The sequence below is a fragment of the Rhinopithecus roxellana genome, chromosome 10 (genome assembly GCF_007565055.1).
Source record: "Rhinopithecus roxellana isolate Shanxi Qingling chromosome 10, ASM756505v1, whole genome shotgun sequence".
Classification (NCBI taxonomy): Eukaryota; Metazoa; Chordata; class Mammalia; order Primates; family Cercopithecidae; genus Rhinopithecus; species Rhinopithecus roxellana.
Genome location: NC_044558.1, coordinates 132,699,523 through 132,718,403, shown reverse-complemented (window position 1 = coordinate 132,718,403; position 18,881 = coordinate 132,699,523).

Below are 18,881 nucleotides of genomic sequence, written 5' to 3'. Positions count from 1 at the left end.
GTAAAAATAAATAATTAAATAAAAAGATTGGGTGAATCTGGATAAAGGGTATATTGGAGACTCATCTACTACTGCAGCATTTTCAAGTTTAAAATTATTTCAAAATGGTAAGTGTCTTTTAAGAAAAAATATTAAGGATATGCTGGAGTTGCTTTGTACCAATCATCTGCTCCCCATGAGCAAGCAGAGATGCAACTGGAGTTTTTAGAACTGTTTAAGGGAAAGTTACCAGAATATCTACAGGAGCTCCGAATGCTTCTCAAATCTGGTAGCATCCTTATTCAACAAAGGTGGTATTACACACTGGTGTACATTCCTTCGGGAGGTCTATATTCAATTAGAAACATGAGGGATTACTGCATTACTTATATATCCTTCTTCGTAACTTTCCTTACCTTTTGCTATTTTAAGACAAAGCCTTAAATTGATGATTTATTGGTTAGCATATATACCATCTACAAATTTAAGTCCTCTGCTGCTACCATATTTTGCCCGGCCTCAAGTGTATAGCACAAAAATTAGGCCAGAGGAGGTGTGGGAATATTAATCAGTGGAGAAAAGGCTGCATGAGCAGCAAAGTTGGGAATATTTGCAAAATATCCTTCTACCTCTGGCTGAGGGCATGGGGCACATGTGGGAGTTTTGTGAGCGTTTCTTATCCTTAAGAACCACCACCTGCTTCTCCATACCCTTAAAACTTAGTACTACATCAAGTGATGAGGAAAGTTCAGTGACCAAAATAAGTAACAATATTTTTTTAATAAAAAATTGACATTAGCATGGTGTAATGGAAATAATGCAGACTTTGGTGTCAAATATCTAGATTCAAGTTTAGCAAACCACTCCATCTCTCTCTGTCTTCATTTTTTCATCTGTAAAAAAACATGGCTTCCTGTTTTGGGGGCAAAGAGTTCTTATACAACAAAAAAATACTAGTCATAAAGGAAAAGATTCATAAATTGGACTACATTAGAATTAAGAACTGTTCAAAGAAGACACTATAATAAAAGTGAAAAAACAAGCTGTTAGCCTACAAAAAATATCTGTAATGTAGCTGAATTACAAAGGAATGTATCCAAGATATACAAAGAAACTCTCTAAGTCAATAAAGATGAGGACAGATAATAGAAAAATGGGTGTGGGATTTCAACACACACATCACACACACGCAAATATCCAAACGACCAATAAACACATGAAAAGAGGCTGGATCCCAGTGATAGTAATCAAGGAAATGAAAATTAAAATTACAAAATGACAGTACTACATACCCACCAGAAAGGATAAAATTAAAGACCAGCAACAGCAATATGCTAGTGGGTGGCCAGAACGAGGAAGTGTGAATTGGTACAACTGAATGAAAACAATATGACTTTGCCTAGTAAGTGCATAATCTATGACTCAATAATTTCACTACTCCATATCTACCCTAACTGTGCACAGGTGCGCTCCAGGACACATGTACCAGAAAGTTCATAAAAGCATTATTTATATTTGCCAACTCTGAAGCAATCCAAATTTCCATCATTAGTAAATGGAATCTAGGCACAGTGGCACGTGCCTGTAGTCTCAGCTATTTGGGAGGCTGAGATGGGAGGATCACTGGAGCCCAGGAGTTCAAGGCCAGCCTGGGCAACACAGCAAAACTATGGGGAAAAAAAATGTAAATGGATAAATAAATTATGACATATTCATTTAATGAAAATACTCCATAGCAATGAATATGGATGAACTATAGCTGAAAACAACATCAATAAATATCAAAAAACATTATCTCGGGTCAGAGAGGCCAGGTGCAAAAGAATACACATAGTACAATTCTGTTCAAATCAAGTTAAGGCCGGGTGCAGTGGCTCACACTTGTAATCCCAGCACTTTGGGAGGCCGAAGTGGGCAGATCATGAGGTCAGGAGTTCGAGCCCAGCCTGGCCAACACAGTGAAACTCCGTCTCTACTAAAATTACAAAAAATTACCTGGGCATGGTGGTGGGTGCCTGTAATCCCAGCTACTCGGGAGGCTGAGGCAGGAGAATCACTTGAACCTGGGAGGCGGAGGTTGCAGTGAGCCGAGATTGTGCCACTGCACTCCAGCCTGGGCGACAGAGCTAGACTCCGTCTCAAAAAAAAAAAAAAAATCAAGTTAAAAAGACAAAAACTACAGTGTTTAGAGATGTATCTGTGGGTGGCAGCACTGTAAAGAAAAGCAAGGAAGTGATGGCCATAGGTGTCAAGCCATAAACATACCTACCTATGGTGTAGAGGTTGGGATAATTGTTGAAAAGGGCACAAGAGGCACTTTTGGGACCTGACAATGGTCCTCGATCTGGAGGTGGTTACCCAGGTTATTTTCTTAAGTCCTTGAGCTGTACATCTTTTGTGTACCTTATTGAAAGTATATTATATTTTATAATGAAGAGGTTAAATTTCATTTTAAAAGATGTAATTCTATCAGGCCTTATCTATGTCAAATATTTGTTATGAGTCAAATAAGAAATGTAAAGGCACTTTAAGCCTATAACGTACCATACATTTATACTGCTGTTTTTTCTATTAATAACAAAATAAATAATTACAAAGGACCAAAGAGACATCTTCACAATGAAAATACTAGAGCAGCATATCCTAAATTGAAATATCACATTTCTAAGGGCAAAATGACTACCAGCCTAAAACTCTGCTGAAATGAATTCGTCCTGTCTAGACCAACTCAGCACCAAAAGTGAAAACAGATGACTTAGCTATTTCCTTTTCTTTTTAAATTTGACTAGTAGTGCTCATTGATATGACTTTGGGCCTATATGAAGATTAAATCAGAAAACTCGAGGTAAGAGTTGAAAACCAAGAAGGAAAATTCTAAGCGAAGACTTAGAAGCACAACTTATATTATCACGTTTCCTCTAGCTTCTTGTGTAGAGCTGATATTTTTAAAAATTACTATTTATTATTATCAATATCATCTATAAGATTAATAGTAATAAATAATAACTATATATGCTGAATTTCAGAGAATGTTTTATTTAAAATTATTCACTTTGTGAGTTAGGTGGAAATATTTTCTTCAATATACCCTACCATGTCTAGGATTCTGTTATCTACTACTATTAATAAATTAGCAATTTATTCATAAATTAATTTCATAATACTATTCTTTCTTCAGTAATTTAGTGATATACATAAAGACAGGAGTTTTTATGGAAGAAATCATTTGTAGATCTCCTTGGACTTTATACTACCTGCATAAACCTAGGAATAATCTTTAACTTCCCTTTTTCTCTCTCCATAACTAACCTGGTCCTCCTGATTGTGCTTTCATTCTATTTTTAATTGTCTCCAGATTCTGTATTTTCTTCCTTCCCCCTGGAAATGGTTTTACTTCAGAAAGCCACCATTCCCTCTGAGGAACTATTAAAATGACCTCCTAACTGACTCCTTCTCTCTCCTCTGCTTCTAGTTCATTCTTCCTCCACTAATTCATTCTTCACATGATATACAATTTAATCATGCCAGTTCCTCTCTTTGAAATCCTGATGGCTCATTCCTGCTTCTAGTCTCATCTCTTTCCACCAATCCCTCCTCTCCACCTGCCACCCCACCTCCCCATGGACTCCAGAGATACCTTACATTACAATTATACTGAACTTTTGAGCATTCTCCCAACCCAGTCTTCCTCTGTCTGTAGAAGCTTCCCATTTCTTTCTTGCCGGTCAAATGCCTACCATGGGCACATTAGTAGTCATTTTATAAATATTCATTGACTGCAAAGCTGTTACACCTTAATGGAAATGCACCTGGCTCTCCCAGGCAATTAATTGCTTTCTGTTTTGGGAATCCCGCAATGACTTGTTCCTGTCATGATTATTGTTTTGTAACTCTTTGTTCTTCAAGAACAGCAGCCCTGGTTTATTAATTGTTGTATTCAAATAGTACCTAGCATATAGTCAGTGCTCAATAAAATGTAATGCTTTCTTCTTATTACTTTTCTAATTTTTGTAAATGGCAAAACCCACAAGGGCAAATGAATAAGGAAACTCTTTTGGGGGTCATGAGAATGGTTACTCTTGAAGGAAAATTGACCCTTTCATTTCAGCCTTTCAACTGCATGGATATCCAATAAATAACTATTGTATACGTCCTCTGTACCAGTAACTATGGTAGGTATTGTGCACAATGACTCATGATTCCTTTCTCATGGTGCTTTATATCTGGTGGAATAACAGAACTACCATGACTGGTCTGAGAAAGGTGTTTTCCCACTTGCCTTCACTCATAGGAAACGCCTGGAATGTCCTATACGGAAAGGATCAGCTTTTCTTTTTTATCTTAGCCTTTAAAATAGCTCCTTTCATCATAAATGCTCATAAAAGCATTTCTCTGCTTCTCTGTCACTTGACCTGAGGTTTTCAAAGTATCCCCCAAAGAATCTGATTTGAAAGAAGAAATCTTTAGTCATGATGATGTGAAATTGATCCACAGTCACATGCTCTCCTCACTCAGACAGCAATATTAACCACCATCCTATTAAGTGGCACCATTACGTTTGAAAGCTCATCATGTGATCATGGTGTTGGCCAGCCCCTATTTCAATGTAGTCCTTTAGGTTTTCAAGCCTTGTAGAAAGTAAATAATCACAGACTGTCAAACAAGCTTTACTGTTAGCAATAAGTTCTTTGTGGGGTACGTAAGACATGATACTATTCATTTTGGTTAGGAAAATGATTTTCCTTCCTTTCTAATTTAACTATATTTCGTATATTTTTAATCCTAATGAAAAAGACTTTAGGGAGTTGTTTTATGTTAATTATTTAATACACACACATTAAATTCTTACTTTCCAGACCAGGTTGAAAATAAAAATTAAAGATTCCAGTTAATTATATTCCTGTATCTGCCATTCACAGATGATCAGCTGTCCAAGATTTAGAGTTGATAAAATCCACGTAACATTTTATATATGCTTTTAGCAGTGTATTAGTCCATTTTCACACTGCTCATAAAGATATACCGGAAACTGGGAAGAAAAAGAGGTTTAATTAAAAGAGGTTTAATCTACATTGTTGGGGATGCCTCAGAATCACGGTGGGAGGTTAAAGGCACTTCTTACAGGGTCGTGGTGGCAAGAGAAAAATGAGGAAGAAGCAAAAGTGGAAACCTCTGATAAACCCATCAGACCTCATGAGACTTATTCACTACCACAAGAATAGCATAGGAAAGACCGACCCCCATGATTCAATTACCTCCCCCTGGGTCCTCCCATAACACGTGGGAATTCTGGGAGATACAATTCAAATTGAGATTTGGGTGGGAACACAGCCAAACCATATCAAGAAACAAGTAACAGAAAACTTCGGTTAAAATAGGCTTACACAGACATAAGGCAGGTTATAAACACATGGAGTCTAGGTCCACTTCTCTGTAATCTCTTGCCTTTGCCTTCTCTGTATGCTGGCTTTATCTTCAGCTTTGTAGCAAGGAGACTGTAACAATTCCAGATGTCAACTTCAGATGCAACACAACAATATCCAGAAGAGGATGGCATTGTCTTTCTTTGTGTCACAATGGATGGCTAAACCCTTCCCCAAAGCCCCCAGCAAGCTTTCTTCTTATGAGAATTATGTCACAAAGAGGTGCCTAAGCCAATCTCTGGTCAGAGACTAAGAATGTTATGATTGCCTCAAGATCAACAAGAATTTAGCCCCTAGAGCTAACTTGGTGGAGCCAATACCCCTTGAAGTCCCTAGCCCCATGGAAGACAATGGATACCTAAACAAAACTAGAGTTCTGTTAGCACAGAAGAAGCAAGAAGGTTGATTGTTGATGAGGAATCAGCATCTTCTACAAGCCTAAATGATACATTATTCTTTGAAGTGGAGAAGAGCCGGGAAGACACTCTAAATACAAAATTCATAAGCTTCGAATTTTTGCCTGGTGTTCTAATCTGGTTTTAAATTCATTGTTAACTAATATCTATTATTGTTGTACATCAGTCTCAGAAACACGTGTCAATAGAGATTTTCTAGCTACCAAATACTTGCTAATAGAAACAATCTACTAATAGAATTATTGAGTATACTAAGTCATCATGCTTTCCATTATGGAGTAACTAAGGCATCCATCATGCTTTCCATTCCCCACCAAAGCTAGTATAAAGCAACTAACTTTTGTGTTAATGATTTCATAGACAAAATACAACATGCATCCTGTAATTTACTGAAGGGTTATTTGATAACATACATGGGTGTCTAATGTTTTATGATTTAGTTCTAAGAGGGGAGTATATGTTAGCTTAATATTTAGATTTATAACCATTAGTTGTAATTGTCTAGTATTTGGGTAGTCTGGTTTTTGTTTACTCATTAATTTATTTATTCAAATTATATTTGTTGTCTAGATATATTTCATGTCAGGCACTAGGCAAAACTCTGGGAATATAAAATTGAATAAAAATGGACTAGATTCTCTTGAACAGATAGATGTTTTACTCAGTAGGTTTGGAAAAGTAAACCTTCTGAGGGTTACCCATACTTTAAAAATCACCCAAATCAGAAAAGATTCTACAAGAAGAAAGAAAGAAAAATAAATAAAAAGCCAAATTTTCTTCAAAGGGAGAAATGGTCTGGCACATAATTAATACTGTGTTTTAAGAATTATTTTCCTAAAAGCTTTTTGTGGAAGTAAGTTTGCAGTTTGGAGAGAACTGTTGGGAAATAGAAGGCTTGCTCAGTCCTTTTGTTTTATCTCCATAGATGGTAAACACTTAATGTGCCCAAACCTATGATATCATCTACCATTACACCTTTGCAAATAGTTATCTCATTATCAAATGGGAATAGAAAAATGAGAGGAGGGAAACCCACAGAATCTAGCAAATACATGTCTTTACAGCTAACAAAGCATAAATTTCAAAGAATTCTATTTGTGTTTCATAAAATGTAGGTATTGTGACTGTCAAAACCTTGAAGGGATGGGTTATTATTTATAATTAGGTACTTTCTGAACTCCCTAGTGTTTATTACAGTCATTTGTGTTCAATATTTGCTTAAATATTTTATACTGAGAAACATAAAGTGAATTCATTGCTCATTAGCCATTTGTAAAACTTACATGAAGTCTGCTCCTTGCTTATTTGGGGATAAATTCAAAGTAAGGCCCCAAGGCCTAGAAACAAAGATGCAATTTGGAAGCTACCCTCCATTGGAAATGCATTCAAACAGTAATTTCTATTTACATGCAAAAAAATCTCAAAGTTGCCTGACATTAAAGCAGGAAAAATTATGTAAACTCACAGAAAATATAAGTGCATCCTTTGTATCTTATTCAGTTCAATCCAATTTGATAAAATAAATACATTGCAAAAGCCCAGATGAAGGTTAATGAGGGTATGACTGAAGATGGTAACAACGAGACTAGAAAGAGTTGAGCAATATTGCTGCACAGGATAAAATACAAATTCCTAAGCATGACATGAAAGGCCCTTCACAATCAGACTTCTGATTGCCTTTCCTGCTTCATCTTTTGCCAAACTACTTCATGTTCCAGCCACTGAACACCACCTGAGATTCCCCACATCCTTCACATCTCCATGCTATTTTCCCCAACATTTTATTTTGAATATTTTCAAACAATGTTTTAAAGAATGTTACAGTGAGCATCCAAGTGTCCATTACCTAGATTTTTTTATTTTACTGCATTTACTTTATCATTTATCTACCCTTCTATCTATTCTTCTATCAAAGTAAATTGCAGACATCAATGGTCTTTCCTCTAAACACTTCAGCATGCATATATTTAACAAGAGATCAGTATCTATTTATGGCTTTTTATCTTCTTTTTGCAGTAAAAATTTACATGTAGTAAAATGCATAAATCTTAAGGGTATCATTCACTGAATTTTGACAAATATATACAGCTGTGTGATCCAAACCTGTGTTGAGATATAGAACATTACCATACTTTAGGATTTTCTTCATAGCCTTTTCCAGTCAAACCCGGTCTGTCTTCCAGAGGTAACCACTGTTCAAATTTTTGTCCCAGAGGTGAGATTAGTCTCATGTAAAAGGAATCACACAGCATGCACTCTTCTCTCACCTAGGATAGTGTTTTTGAGTAGAGTTGAGTGTATCAGTTTATTCCTTTCTAATTGCTGAGTTGTATTCCTTTGTATGAATATATCACAGTTTGATTATCTATTCTCCTGTTGACAGATACCTAAGCTGTTCCCAGTGTTTGGCTATCACAAATAAAGCTATTATGAAAATTCTTGTACACTTCTTTATTTGGACATATATTTTCATTCTCTTGGGGTAAATACTAGTGAAATTGCTGGGTCATATGATAGGTTTATGTTTAGCTTTCTAAGTAATAACCAAACCTCTTCTCAAAATGGTTGTACTATTTTACACTTCTCTGCCAATATATGAGAGTTCCAGTTGCTCCACATACCCATCAACATTTGATGTTGTTAGTCTTTTCAATTTTAGCGATTCTGATAGGTATGTGGTGGCCTCTCATTATTGTTTAATTTGCATTTCCCTGGAAACTGACAATGTTGAGCTTTTTCTCATATACATTTATTATGTATTTGTATACTTCCTGTCATGATGTGTCTGTTCAAATCTTTGCCTTTTTATTATTGAGTTGTAGGATTTCTTTATAATCCTCATTACCAGTCCTTTGTCAACTAATTTTAAAAACATTTTCCCCAGTCTGTGACTTGCCTACTTATTTTCCTAATGATAACTGTTTTTAATAATTGAAGGTTTCTAACTTCATAAAGTCTAGTTTATCAAATTTTTATTTTTGGGTTATTGTTTTCCATATCCTGTCTAAGAAACCTTTGTTTCTAAGGCACAAAGATATTCTCTTGTTTTCCTTTGAAAGCTTTATGGTTTTATCTTTCATGTTTAGAACTATAACCCAATTTAATTTAGTTTTTGTGTATAGTGTGAGGTAGAGGTTGAGATTCATTTTTGCTATATTGATAGTTATTTCAAAAGTTGGTTGAGAAGAATTTATTCCCATAGTATTGCTTTGGTCATTTTTAAAAATGACTCTCTAAACGTAGATATATTTCCGGGCTTTCAATTTCATCCCATTGATCTATTTGTTGATATTTATGCCAGGACCGTAATTTACTGATTATTGTAGCTTTATAGTAAGTATCTAAATCATGCAGTATAAATGCTTCAATTTATTTTTCAAGTTTACTTTGATTCAAGATCTTTTGTATTTTCATATAATTTTATATAATTTTAGAATCAGGTTGCCAATTTCTACCAAAGAAAAAAAAACCCTGCTGGGATTATGATTTAGATGGCATTCATGTATAGATAACTACATTCTTTAAAAATATGTATTTTTTTCTCCATACTTTTTTGCATGCTAGTTCAACTGCCTGAAATTCACTTTTCCTGTCTCTATTGAAAGGCAGCTCTTGCTCATTTTTTAGGACTCAGTTCAAATAACACTTCTGTTAAATCTTTCAGTCAACCTTCTCTGGGGGTACAATGAGTTTATTCCTTCCTCTGAGATCCATAACTAGTTGCATCCTGTATATTTCAATACCATTTATCATTTTATATTATGATTGTTTTGGGTTGCAATATCTTTCTTCTCAACTAGCCTGAAAGGTCATGAGTAGGGGTTAATACCTTATTCAGTGTTATTTCCTATCACATAGCACAGTAACTGGTACATCGTAAACTTTCTTTAATTTTTATCCATGAAACTCTTTATCATGTGTCTATATATACCAGAGATTACATCTTACCTGGGGAACACAGAAACAAACCTACATAGATAAATGAATAAAATAATTGCAGATAATGCTAAGTGACATAAAGATAATGAAACCAGGGAAAGGGGTAGAGGACATTGGAGGATATGTTGCAACTGCTTCACCTCAGGTGGTCATAGAAGGACGCTGAGAAAGTGACATCTGAGTTGAGAAAAGTAATGAAAATGGAGCATTTGTAAGGATTTGTGAGAGGTCAAGAGCCTTTCAGGCAAAAGGAATAGAAAATGCAAACGCCCTGAGGTGAAATCAAGCTTAGACCAATGAAGAACAATTATTGAGCAACTGAGTGTGTCTAGCAAGAAGGGTTTATGAGAAAGCTTCACAGAGTTCAGACTTGAGAAAATAAGTAGATGTTATTCTGTCAGTGAAGCTGGAGGGAAAATATTCTAGGCAGAGGCAACTATATATGGCAAGGAGAAATACACAGTCCAAGGAAAGAGTGGTAAGAAATGCAATTACAGAGGTAGGCAGGAGCCAAATACTACAGGTCTTATGGACCATAGAAGGGAGTTTGGACTTTATTCTAATTGCAAAGAAAGTCATTAAAATCACAATATGATATAGTAAGACTTGTCATATATACTATAGATTATATAGTGTATGCTTTGTAAAGACCACCATGGGTCCTTAGTGGCAAATAGACATGGGTGGGTAGGGCAAGAGAGGGAGCCCTGAGACCAGTTGAGAGACTGTTGCATTGGTCTGAGTGGGAGAGAAGAGAGACTTGGTTCAGAGTTCCTCAGTAGAATGGATAAATGGTGGTCACCTATGGTCTGTATTGGAGGTGGCATAGACAGGTCTTGTCTATGGATTGAATAAGGTATAAGGAACAAGATCAAGGGCAGTTACCACTTTTTTGGGCCTGGGTGTATGATGGGGCCATTTACTGAGATAAGAAGGAGGAGCACATTTGGGCAGAGGGAGGGGGAAGGAGAAGAGGCCAAGAATCAGGAGTTCCATTTTGGAAATGTTAAGTTTGAGGTGCCTGTTAAATATTCAAGAAGAGATGTTGAGTAGATAATTGGATATATGAGTCTGGAATTCAGGGGAAAGGTCAGAACTGGATGTACTTTGGAGTCATAAGCATATGGCAAGTATCCAAAACCATGGGCATGGATGAGATCACTAAAGACGAAAAGAGGACTGAGGAACAAAGAAGACTAGAAAAAAGAAACTATTATGATAGGATAGAGCCAGGAGCCTATGATGTGAAGGAAGCTTAGAGAAGCAAAAGAAAATGTTTCAACAAAGAAAGACTAGGTAAGAGATCAAGTCAAATGATGGGTGGAAAGTTGACCTGTAGAAATTTTCCAAGATAGAATTATCTGATGACCTATTAAAAGCCATTTCAGTAGAGTGGTCTTCACAAAAGTCTGTTCAGAGTGGATAGAGGAGTGATTACAAGGTGCAAAAGGAGACAGGTAACATAAATAACTTCAAAAATGTTGTCCTGAATGTGCAGAGAAAGATTGAATCAAAGGATTTGTTTTATTCATTAATTTTTAACTTGGGATGATATTAAGGCATATTTGTATGCAGATGGAAATAAACTAGCCATGAGGGAGAAAGTGAAAGAAAAAGGAAATAATTTATGAAATAAGATCCTTATTAAAATGACAGGTTGAAATCAAGAGCACAGAAGGAAGACTTGGCCTTAGGAGGAGGAATCTCATTGCAACAGGAAGGGAAGCAGAGTACATGGGTACTAGTGTATTTCACTATTACACGGGTAGTACTACATTAGTACCATGTCCAATGTTAACACTACAAGATGGTAGATTTGCTGGAGGGAAAACATAAATAAAATATATGAAAGGATGAAAAACTTGTGAGAGACTCCTTAGGATATAAAGATTGATTGGATTTAATAAAAGAGTGAAAAGCACTCAAACATTTTCAGCTTTATAGGTAAATGTGGTAGGGAGGGGTGTCGCTGACAACACTCTTAAGCAATTCATTCATTCATTCACTCATTCAACAAAAGGCAGCATGGACAGAACTGATGCCATCTCTGTCCTCAAGAAGCTTGCCGTTGAGTTTACCTAATAGTTTTTGAGGACCCCACTATTTTATGAGACTCTAGAAGAAAATGGATGGCTAAAACATTGCTCCGTGGTCATGAATAAAAACAGGGGCTATTTGTTGTTCCTGAGATACATTCTTCAGGTAGGCTATCTAGAGATACTCTTTTTAAATTATTAGATTGGTTTTTATCATGTCTGTACTATAAAATTTGAAGTCCATTGGCCCCAAATGTTTGCCCCTATACAATTATAGGGTGGGCACAGTTACTCTGTGGACAACTTTACACACATAAAGTTGTGCACATATTTGTCGTTACAATCCTTCTTTAGATATGCTGATATAAGCGTTCAAGTTATTGCAATGTACTACAGTAAAGATTCATAATTGAGAGTATGGACTCTGGTACCAAATTGCTCAGATTTAAAGAACATCTTCACCATGGACAAATTCAGTGACCCTTCTTTCTAAGCCTTTCTAAGCCCAGTTTCATCTTCTATAAAATGGAAATACTATATAGAGCTAGATATATGTACACAAATAAGTGCATGTATAAAAGGTGAAGTCTGAATAAGCTCTGTGGGTTGCACCAAGATTAATAGCTTGGTTTTGGTATTATATAATAGTTGTGTAAATGTTAACATTGAATCGGGAGAAGTGTGCTTGGGACTTCACTGTATATTTCCTTGCAACTTTGTGTGAATTTATAATTATTCAAAATAAAAAGTTAGAAAAATGGTCGAACGTGGTGGCTCACACCTATAATCCCAGCACTTTGGGAGGCTGAGGCAGGTGAATGGCTTGAGGTCAGGAGTTTGAGACCAGCCTGGCCAACATGGTGAAACCTGTCTCTACTAAAAATACAAAAATTAGCCAGGTGTGGTGGCAGGCGCCTGTAATCTCAGCTACTTGGGAGGCTGAGGCAGAAGAATCGCTTAAATATGGCAGACAGTAGTTGTAGTGAGCCGAGATCGCGCCACTGCACTCCAGCCTGGGCGACAAAGCAAGACTTCGTCTCAAAAAAAAAAAAAAAAAAAGTTAGAAAAATGTGAATGATAATGGTACCTACCTCATAGGATTTCAGAAAAATTAAATGATTTGATATATATATGTGTAAATGTTTTAGAATAGTGCCTGATATACATTAAGCATTATATAAATGTTAGACATCATTTAAAAGTAATTTTTATTGTATCTGCTCTCATTTATTTTTATACGTTGACTCTCTGGGGATAACCATTTTTTTTAATTTAATAGTCCTTGGGTGAGCTATATGTAATATGAATATTACATATACCATATACAAATGTAAAATACATACACATTTACAATTTAGTATAATGTCAGGCACCCAATAGGCTTTCTACAAATGTTCATTTTACTTTCTCCAAATGTTAACATCTTACATAACCATAGTACATTTGTCAAAACTATTAACTACAGACATTATTCTGTTTCACCAGTTTTTCCACTAATATTCTTTCTCTGTTCCAGGATCAAGTCCGGGATCCCACATGACATTTAATCATTGTGTTTTCTTAGTCTCCTCTTATCTGCCTTAGTCTTTCTACGTCTTTTTTCTTTTCTTTTTTGAGATAGAGTCTCACTCAGTCACCCCGGCTGGAGTGTGGTGGCATAATCTCGGCTCACTGCAACCTCTGCCTCCTAGGTTCAAGGGATTCTCCTGCTTCAGCCTCCTGAGTAGCTGGGACTACAGGTGCACGCCACCACTCCCAGCTAATTTTTGTATTTTTAGTAGAGATGAGGTTTCACCATGTTGGCCAGGCTGGTCTTGAACTCCTGACCTCAGGTAATCCACCTGCCTCACCTCAGCATCCCAAAGTGCTGGGATTATAGGTGTGAGCTGCTGCGCCCAGCCTCCATGTCTTTCAAAGAGTATCAGTCAGGTAGTTTGTAGAATGTTCCTCAATTTAGGTGTATCTGATGTTTTCTCATAATTAGTTTAAGACTGTGGATTTGGGGAAGAATTCCACAGAGGTGAAGTTCCATTTTCATTATGTCATGTGACAGCATGCATAATATCAGCATGACGTATCACTAATAAAACTGACCTTGATGACTTGGTTAAGGTGGTGTCTTCCAGGTTTCTCCACTGTAAAGTTGCTGTTTTTTTTCTTTTCATACTTATTTTCCTTTCCATGCTTTGAAAGCAAGTCACTAAGCCCATACTGAAGGGGAGAGGAACTACGCTCTACCTCCTGGAGCAGGAGTGTCTCTCTGTATACTATTTGCAATTTCTTAGAAGAAAGATTTGTCTCTTACGCATGATTTATTTATTCAGTCATGTATTTATATCAGTATGGACTTGTAAATACTTATTTTTTTCTTTGAATTGCAATCCAATACTATCATTGTTTATTTTGGAAGCTTCTTTTGGGTTAACTCCTCTGTCTTTTTAACATACTCCCATCCTTTTTCATTTTTAACTATTCTTTTAAAGCATAATAAATGACAACACACACACAAAATGTATACACTTTGAGCACACTGGCAATCTTTAAAACTTTAAAACTTTGTGTCGTCAAGGACCTTTAATTATGGCATTCTGGCAATAGATGCTGTCTGATACCACTACATAGATTTAAACTTTTGTTTTAAAACATGAAATTCCTTGAAAATTTTCACATATTGTTCCACTACAAAAAAAGAACTTGAAAACAACTGATAAAATGTTGAGTATTTCCTGTACTTTTTCACTTCCTGCTTCTCACTCTTCTGGAACCCTATTAAAAAAATAATCATACGGTAAATAAATCTGCTTGGTTGCGAAGTGTGACATAGTGAGGAAGGCCTCCTGATCGCAGTATCTAGCTGCTTTAGAAATTCTGGAATAGCACTGCCAAGTGTTCTCCTAATGTCTTTCTAAATATTTATCTGAGGTGTTCTAGCAGAGCCTTTTCTGAGCCACCAGGCGTTCATGAACATGACTATACTGGCAGCCAGGCAATTTTCTGGGGAGAGATGCAAATGTGATGAAGATATTTGTATCATCTATAAGTAGTTCTGAAACAAGCCAGAAAGCTGAGCTAGAGCAGGAACAAACAAGTTTATTTAGAAACTCATGGAGTTTAGTGGATTTTAATATACTTTTAAAAATTCTAACAATATGAAGTGCTTATTCGTACAAGGCATTAGAATAGTCACTTTCACCTTTGATTCTTATAACCTTAGAGGTTAAATCTTTACTCAAGGTCATTATATTAGAGTGCTTGCTGTTAAGTGACAGAAAATCCAACATTGTGATGGCATAGATAGAAGTTTACTTCTCCTATGGAAAAGTCTGTGAGCTGATGTGGTGTTTTGAGGCATGCATGCCTTGACTTTCTGGTCCAAGGCGGTAGCATCTACGTTCCAAGCAGAAGGAAGGAGGAAGTAAAACAGGACATACACACTGATCTTTAGGAAGGCTCCCAGAAGCTTTCCCATGACACTTCTGCTCACATTCTATTGGCCAGAACTTAGGCACATGGCCATATCTAGCTGCAAATTAGGCTGAAAAGCATAGTCGTTCTTTTTCTAAGTGACTTTGTGCCAAGTTTTCTATGACTACAGAAGGGGAGGACAGATATTAGGAACAACTAGAAGTCTCTGCAGTAGTCATAAGTAGAAAAGATGGGATTTGAACTCAGATATGTCTTGCCCTCATGCTCTTTCTAAGCCAGATTTGTTTATGAAGAAAGGTCTAGAAAATATGTTGAATTGGCCCCTTTAGCATTATGAAGTTAACCAAAAGGAAGGAACATGTATGTGACATGGGATGGAAAGGAGCTGAGAAATCAGAAACTGGGCTTTGTAAGGAATCACAGCTCTGCCCCTTTACATGGGCAAGAACAATCTTGCTAAGTCTTCAGGTCATCCTGAAAAAGAAAAACAATATTTTGAGGACCTCTTTTCTGTGACCTTGGGCTCCAGCTATGCTGTCCAGTACGGTAGCCACTAACCATTTGCGGCTACTGAGCCCTTGAAATATTACTAGTTACAATTGAAATGTACTAAGTTTAAAACACACACTGAATTTCAAAGACTTAATACCAACAAAAAATCAAATGTATCTCAATAATGTTTTATACTGGTTACATTTGAGATGATAATATTTTAATATATCAGAAATAAGCAAAAATTGAATTAATTGTACTTATTTATTTTAACCTTTTAAAATATGGCCACTAGACTTCAAATTACATATACGGCTTGCATTTGTGGATTGCATAATATTTCTATTGGAAACTGATTTGTCTAGAAGACAAAAGATTGTCCTATGACTTCCCTGTCATGAAAATCGTTTTCTAAAAGTCTCATGGGATGTATGAGAAAGTTTTCTCTCTGAAGGTTTCCTAAAAGAGGGATGTGGCAAGTCTAGCTCAAGTAAATGACCCCAGGTTCTTTCTGAGGTCCCTTTCCCAGCTTCTGTGAAATGTGGATGATGTTGACTATCCCCTGGGCAACTTGTATGGACTGAGTCCAGCACTTGAACTGTACTGAACCTCTCTCTAGGTCTCACCTCTGAGGCATACAGCCTTTGTTATTACTAGATGGACGAGGTGCTTTATTACTTTACCTTTTGAAGGCACTCTGGTTTATTCACATCCATAGTAGGAAATACTTCTGGATTTGACTCAGGAATAACAGTTGGTCAGGATAACCTACTTGAAAAACCTCATGATTTCTAAAAGATTACTGAAATCGAGTTTTCAAGCACATTTGCAAGATATGTAGTAACTTTGTCTCAGCCAGAAGTATAGAATTGATTAAAGTAATTAGATGTTTTCTTCTTATTCTCTTATCTATCTTTGGCTTCAGGTTTCTTTTTTTCTTGTTTTGAGACAGAGTCTCGCTCTGACACCCAGGCTGGAGTGCAGTAACGCAATCCCAACTCACTGTAACATATGCCTCCTGGGTTCAAGCAGTTCTCATGTCTTGGCCACCCTAACAGCTAGGCTTACAGGCACATGTCACCACGCCCAGCTAATTTTTGTATTTTTTAGTAGAGACGGGGTTTCGCCATGTTGGCCAGGCTAGTCTCAAACTCCTCACCTCAAGTGATCCACCTGCCTTGGCCTTCCAAAGTGTTGGGGTTACAGGCGTAAGTCACTGCTCCCAGCCAGCTTCAGGTTCCTTGTAGCAATGATTGATCTACATTTTCCAGTTGAAAGTTCAGTGTTCTCGGCCGGGCGCGGTGGCTCAAGCCTGTAATCCCAGCACTTTGGGAGGCCGAGACGGACGGATCACGAGGTCAGGAGATCGAGACCATCCTGGCTAACACGGTGAAACCTCGTCTCTACTAAAAATACAAAAAAAAAAAAAAAAAAAAAAACCCTAGCCGGGCGAGGTGGCAGGCGCCTATAGTCCCAGCTACTCGGGAGGCTGAGGCAGGAGAATGGCGTAAATCCGGGAGGCGGAGCTTGCAGTGAGCTGAGATCCGGCCACTGCACTCCAGCCCGGGCGACAGAGTGAGACTCCGCCTCAAAAAAAAAAAAAAAAGAAAGAAAGAAAGTTCAGTGTTCTCTATGTAAAGGAAAGAAGGAGAGTTTGAGGAGTTCTGTATTTTTTAGACCATTAATATTTCACCATATAGTGTCAGCAGTGAGCATATCCCTTCCTTGTTTGTTCTGAATACACTGTAGGATTATATGTGTACATACACACATATATGTAACCCACATGCATGTACACACATATGTAAATACTCATACATGTATACAGCACATAGATACGTATGTATTTGTAAAAACATATTTAAGTATATAGATATATGTTAGTGGATATACATGTGGTATCTTCTTTCTTCAAATATCAAAATGTAGATAGAGAACCAATTTTGATGTCCTTAGCATTTTCTTCAAATCTCATCTTCTTCCAGATTTCAAATATTCTGTTTGTTCCTTCTAGCATTATAATTATATTTTGTTAACATCACATTATTCAGCACCTGCACTGTTCATTGGAAACATTTGCAAATCACACTGATATCAAATTAAACTAATGTATAATATAACTTTTAAAACAAAACTTTGAAATAAGATTTAAAAGGTGTTTTTGTTTAACAAAGATTGTACCTGATAAAGAAAAAACAGTATATTCATGGTAAAATTTAGTAACAGGAAATTGTGGCAGGGAGGAGAGGTATTTGTTGCCTGCTCACAGCAGAGTAGTGAAAAAATAAAGGTGCCAAAGTGCTCAGTTTTTATGTAACTGATGATATTTAATTTTTGTAGACCACTATGATTTGATTGTCTCCCAGTCCTTCCCTTCTTCTGGAAATAGCACTACTTACTTCAGGAAACTTCTCTGCCTTGAAGTCTAACTAGATGATTCTGGGAGAAGAGACAGCATAGTACCCAAACCAATGGCCATTGGAGTGATCACATGAGCAGGTTGGGTCAATGAGAGTTTTTCTCCAGGACTCTTCTAACTGGAATTCATGGAAAAGAGTCAGTTCTTCTCCGAAGGCAAAGGTGAAAAGGATAGACCTCACCATAAGATGGCCACGTGGAAGCAGGCAGTTTGAGAGCATACCACTGACATGCAAAGAGCAGTATGTGCATGGAATGGGCAGAGAGTTCTCAGGGTTTCTAGTTTCATCAATATTCATGGCACACGTACATGCCACCTCTAATGACAATTCAGTTATGTGAGCCAATAAGTTCTCCTTTGTTTAAATAAATTTGAGTTGTGTTTCTGTCAATTGAGAACCAAAAAGAGTCCTGGCTAATACACTGTCTTTTTGATAGCCAGGCCATAAGATAGCAGCCAATGGTCCTCAACTCTGGTAGTTATATACTTGTGTAGAACCCTGATTGACTAAATGGGAATGTGGAAATGGCGGTGTGTGACTACTGAAGTTAGTCACAGAGAGTACTGAGGCTTCATCTTGGTCTCTTGGATTGCTTCCCGACGAGAAAGCTGGCTGCCATGTTGTAGAGACACTAAGGTAATCTCATGTAGAGACCCACATGGAAAGGAACTAAGGCCAAGTGCTAACAGCCAGTGTCAACAAGCCATCATGTGAGTGAGCACCTTGGAAGCGGACCTTCTAACTCTAGTG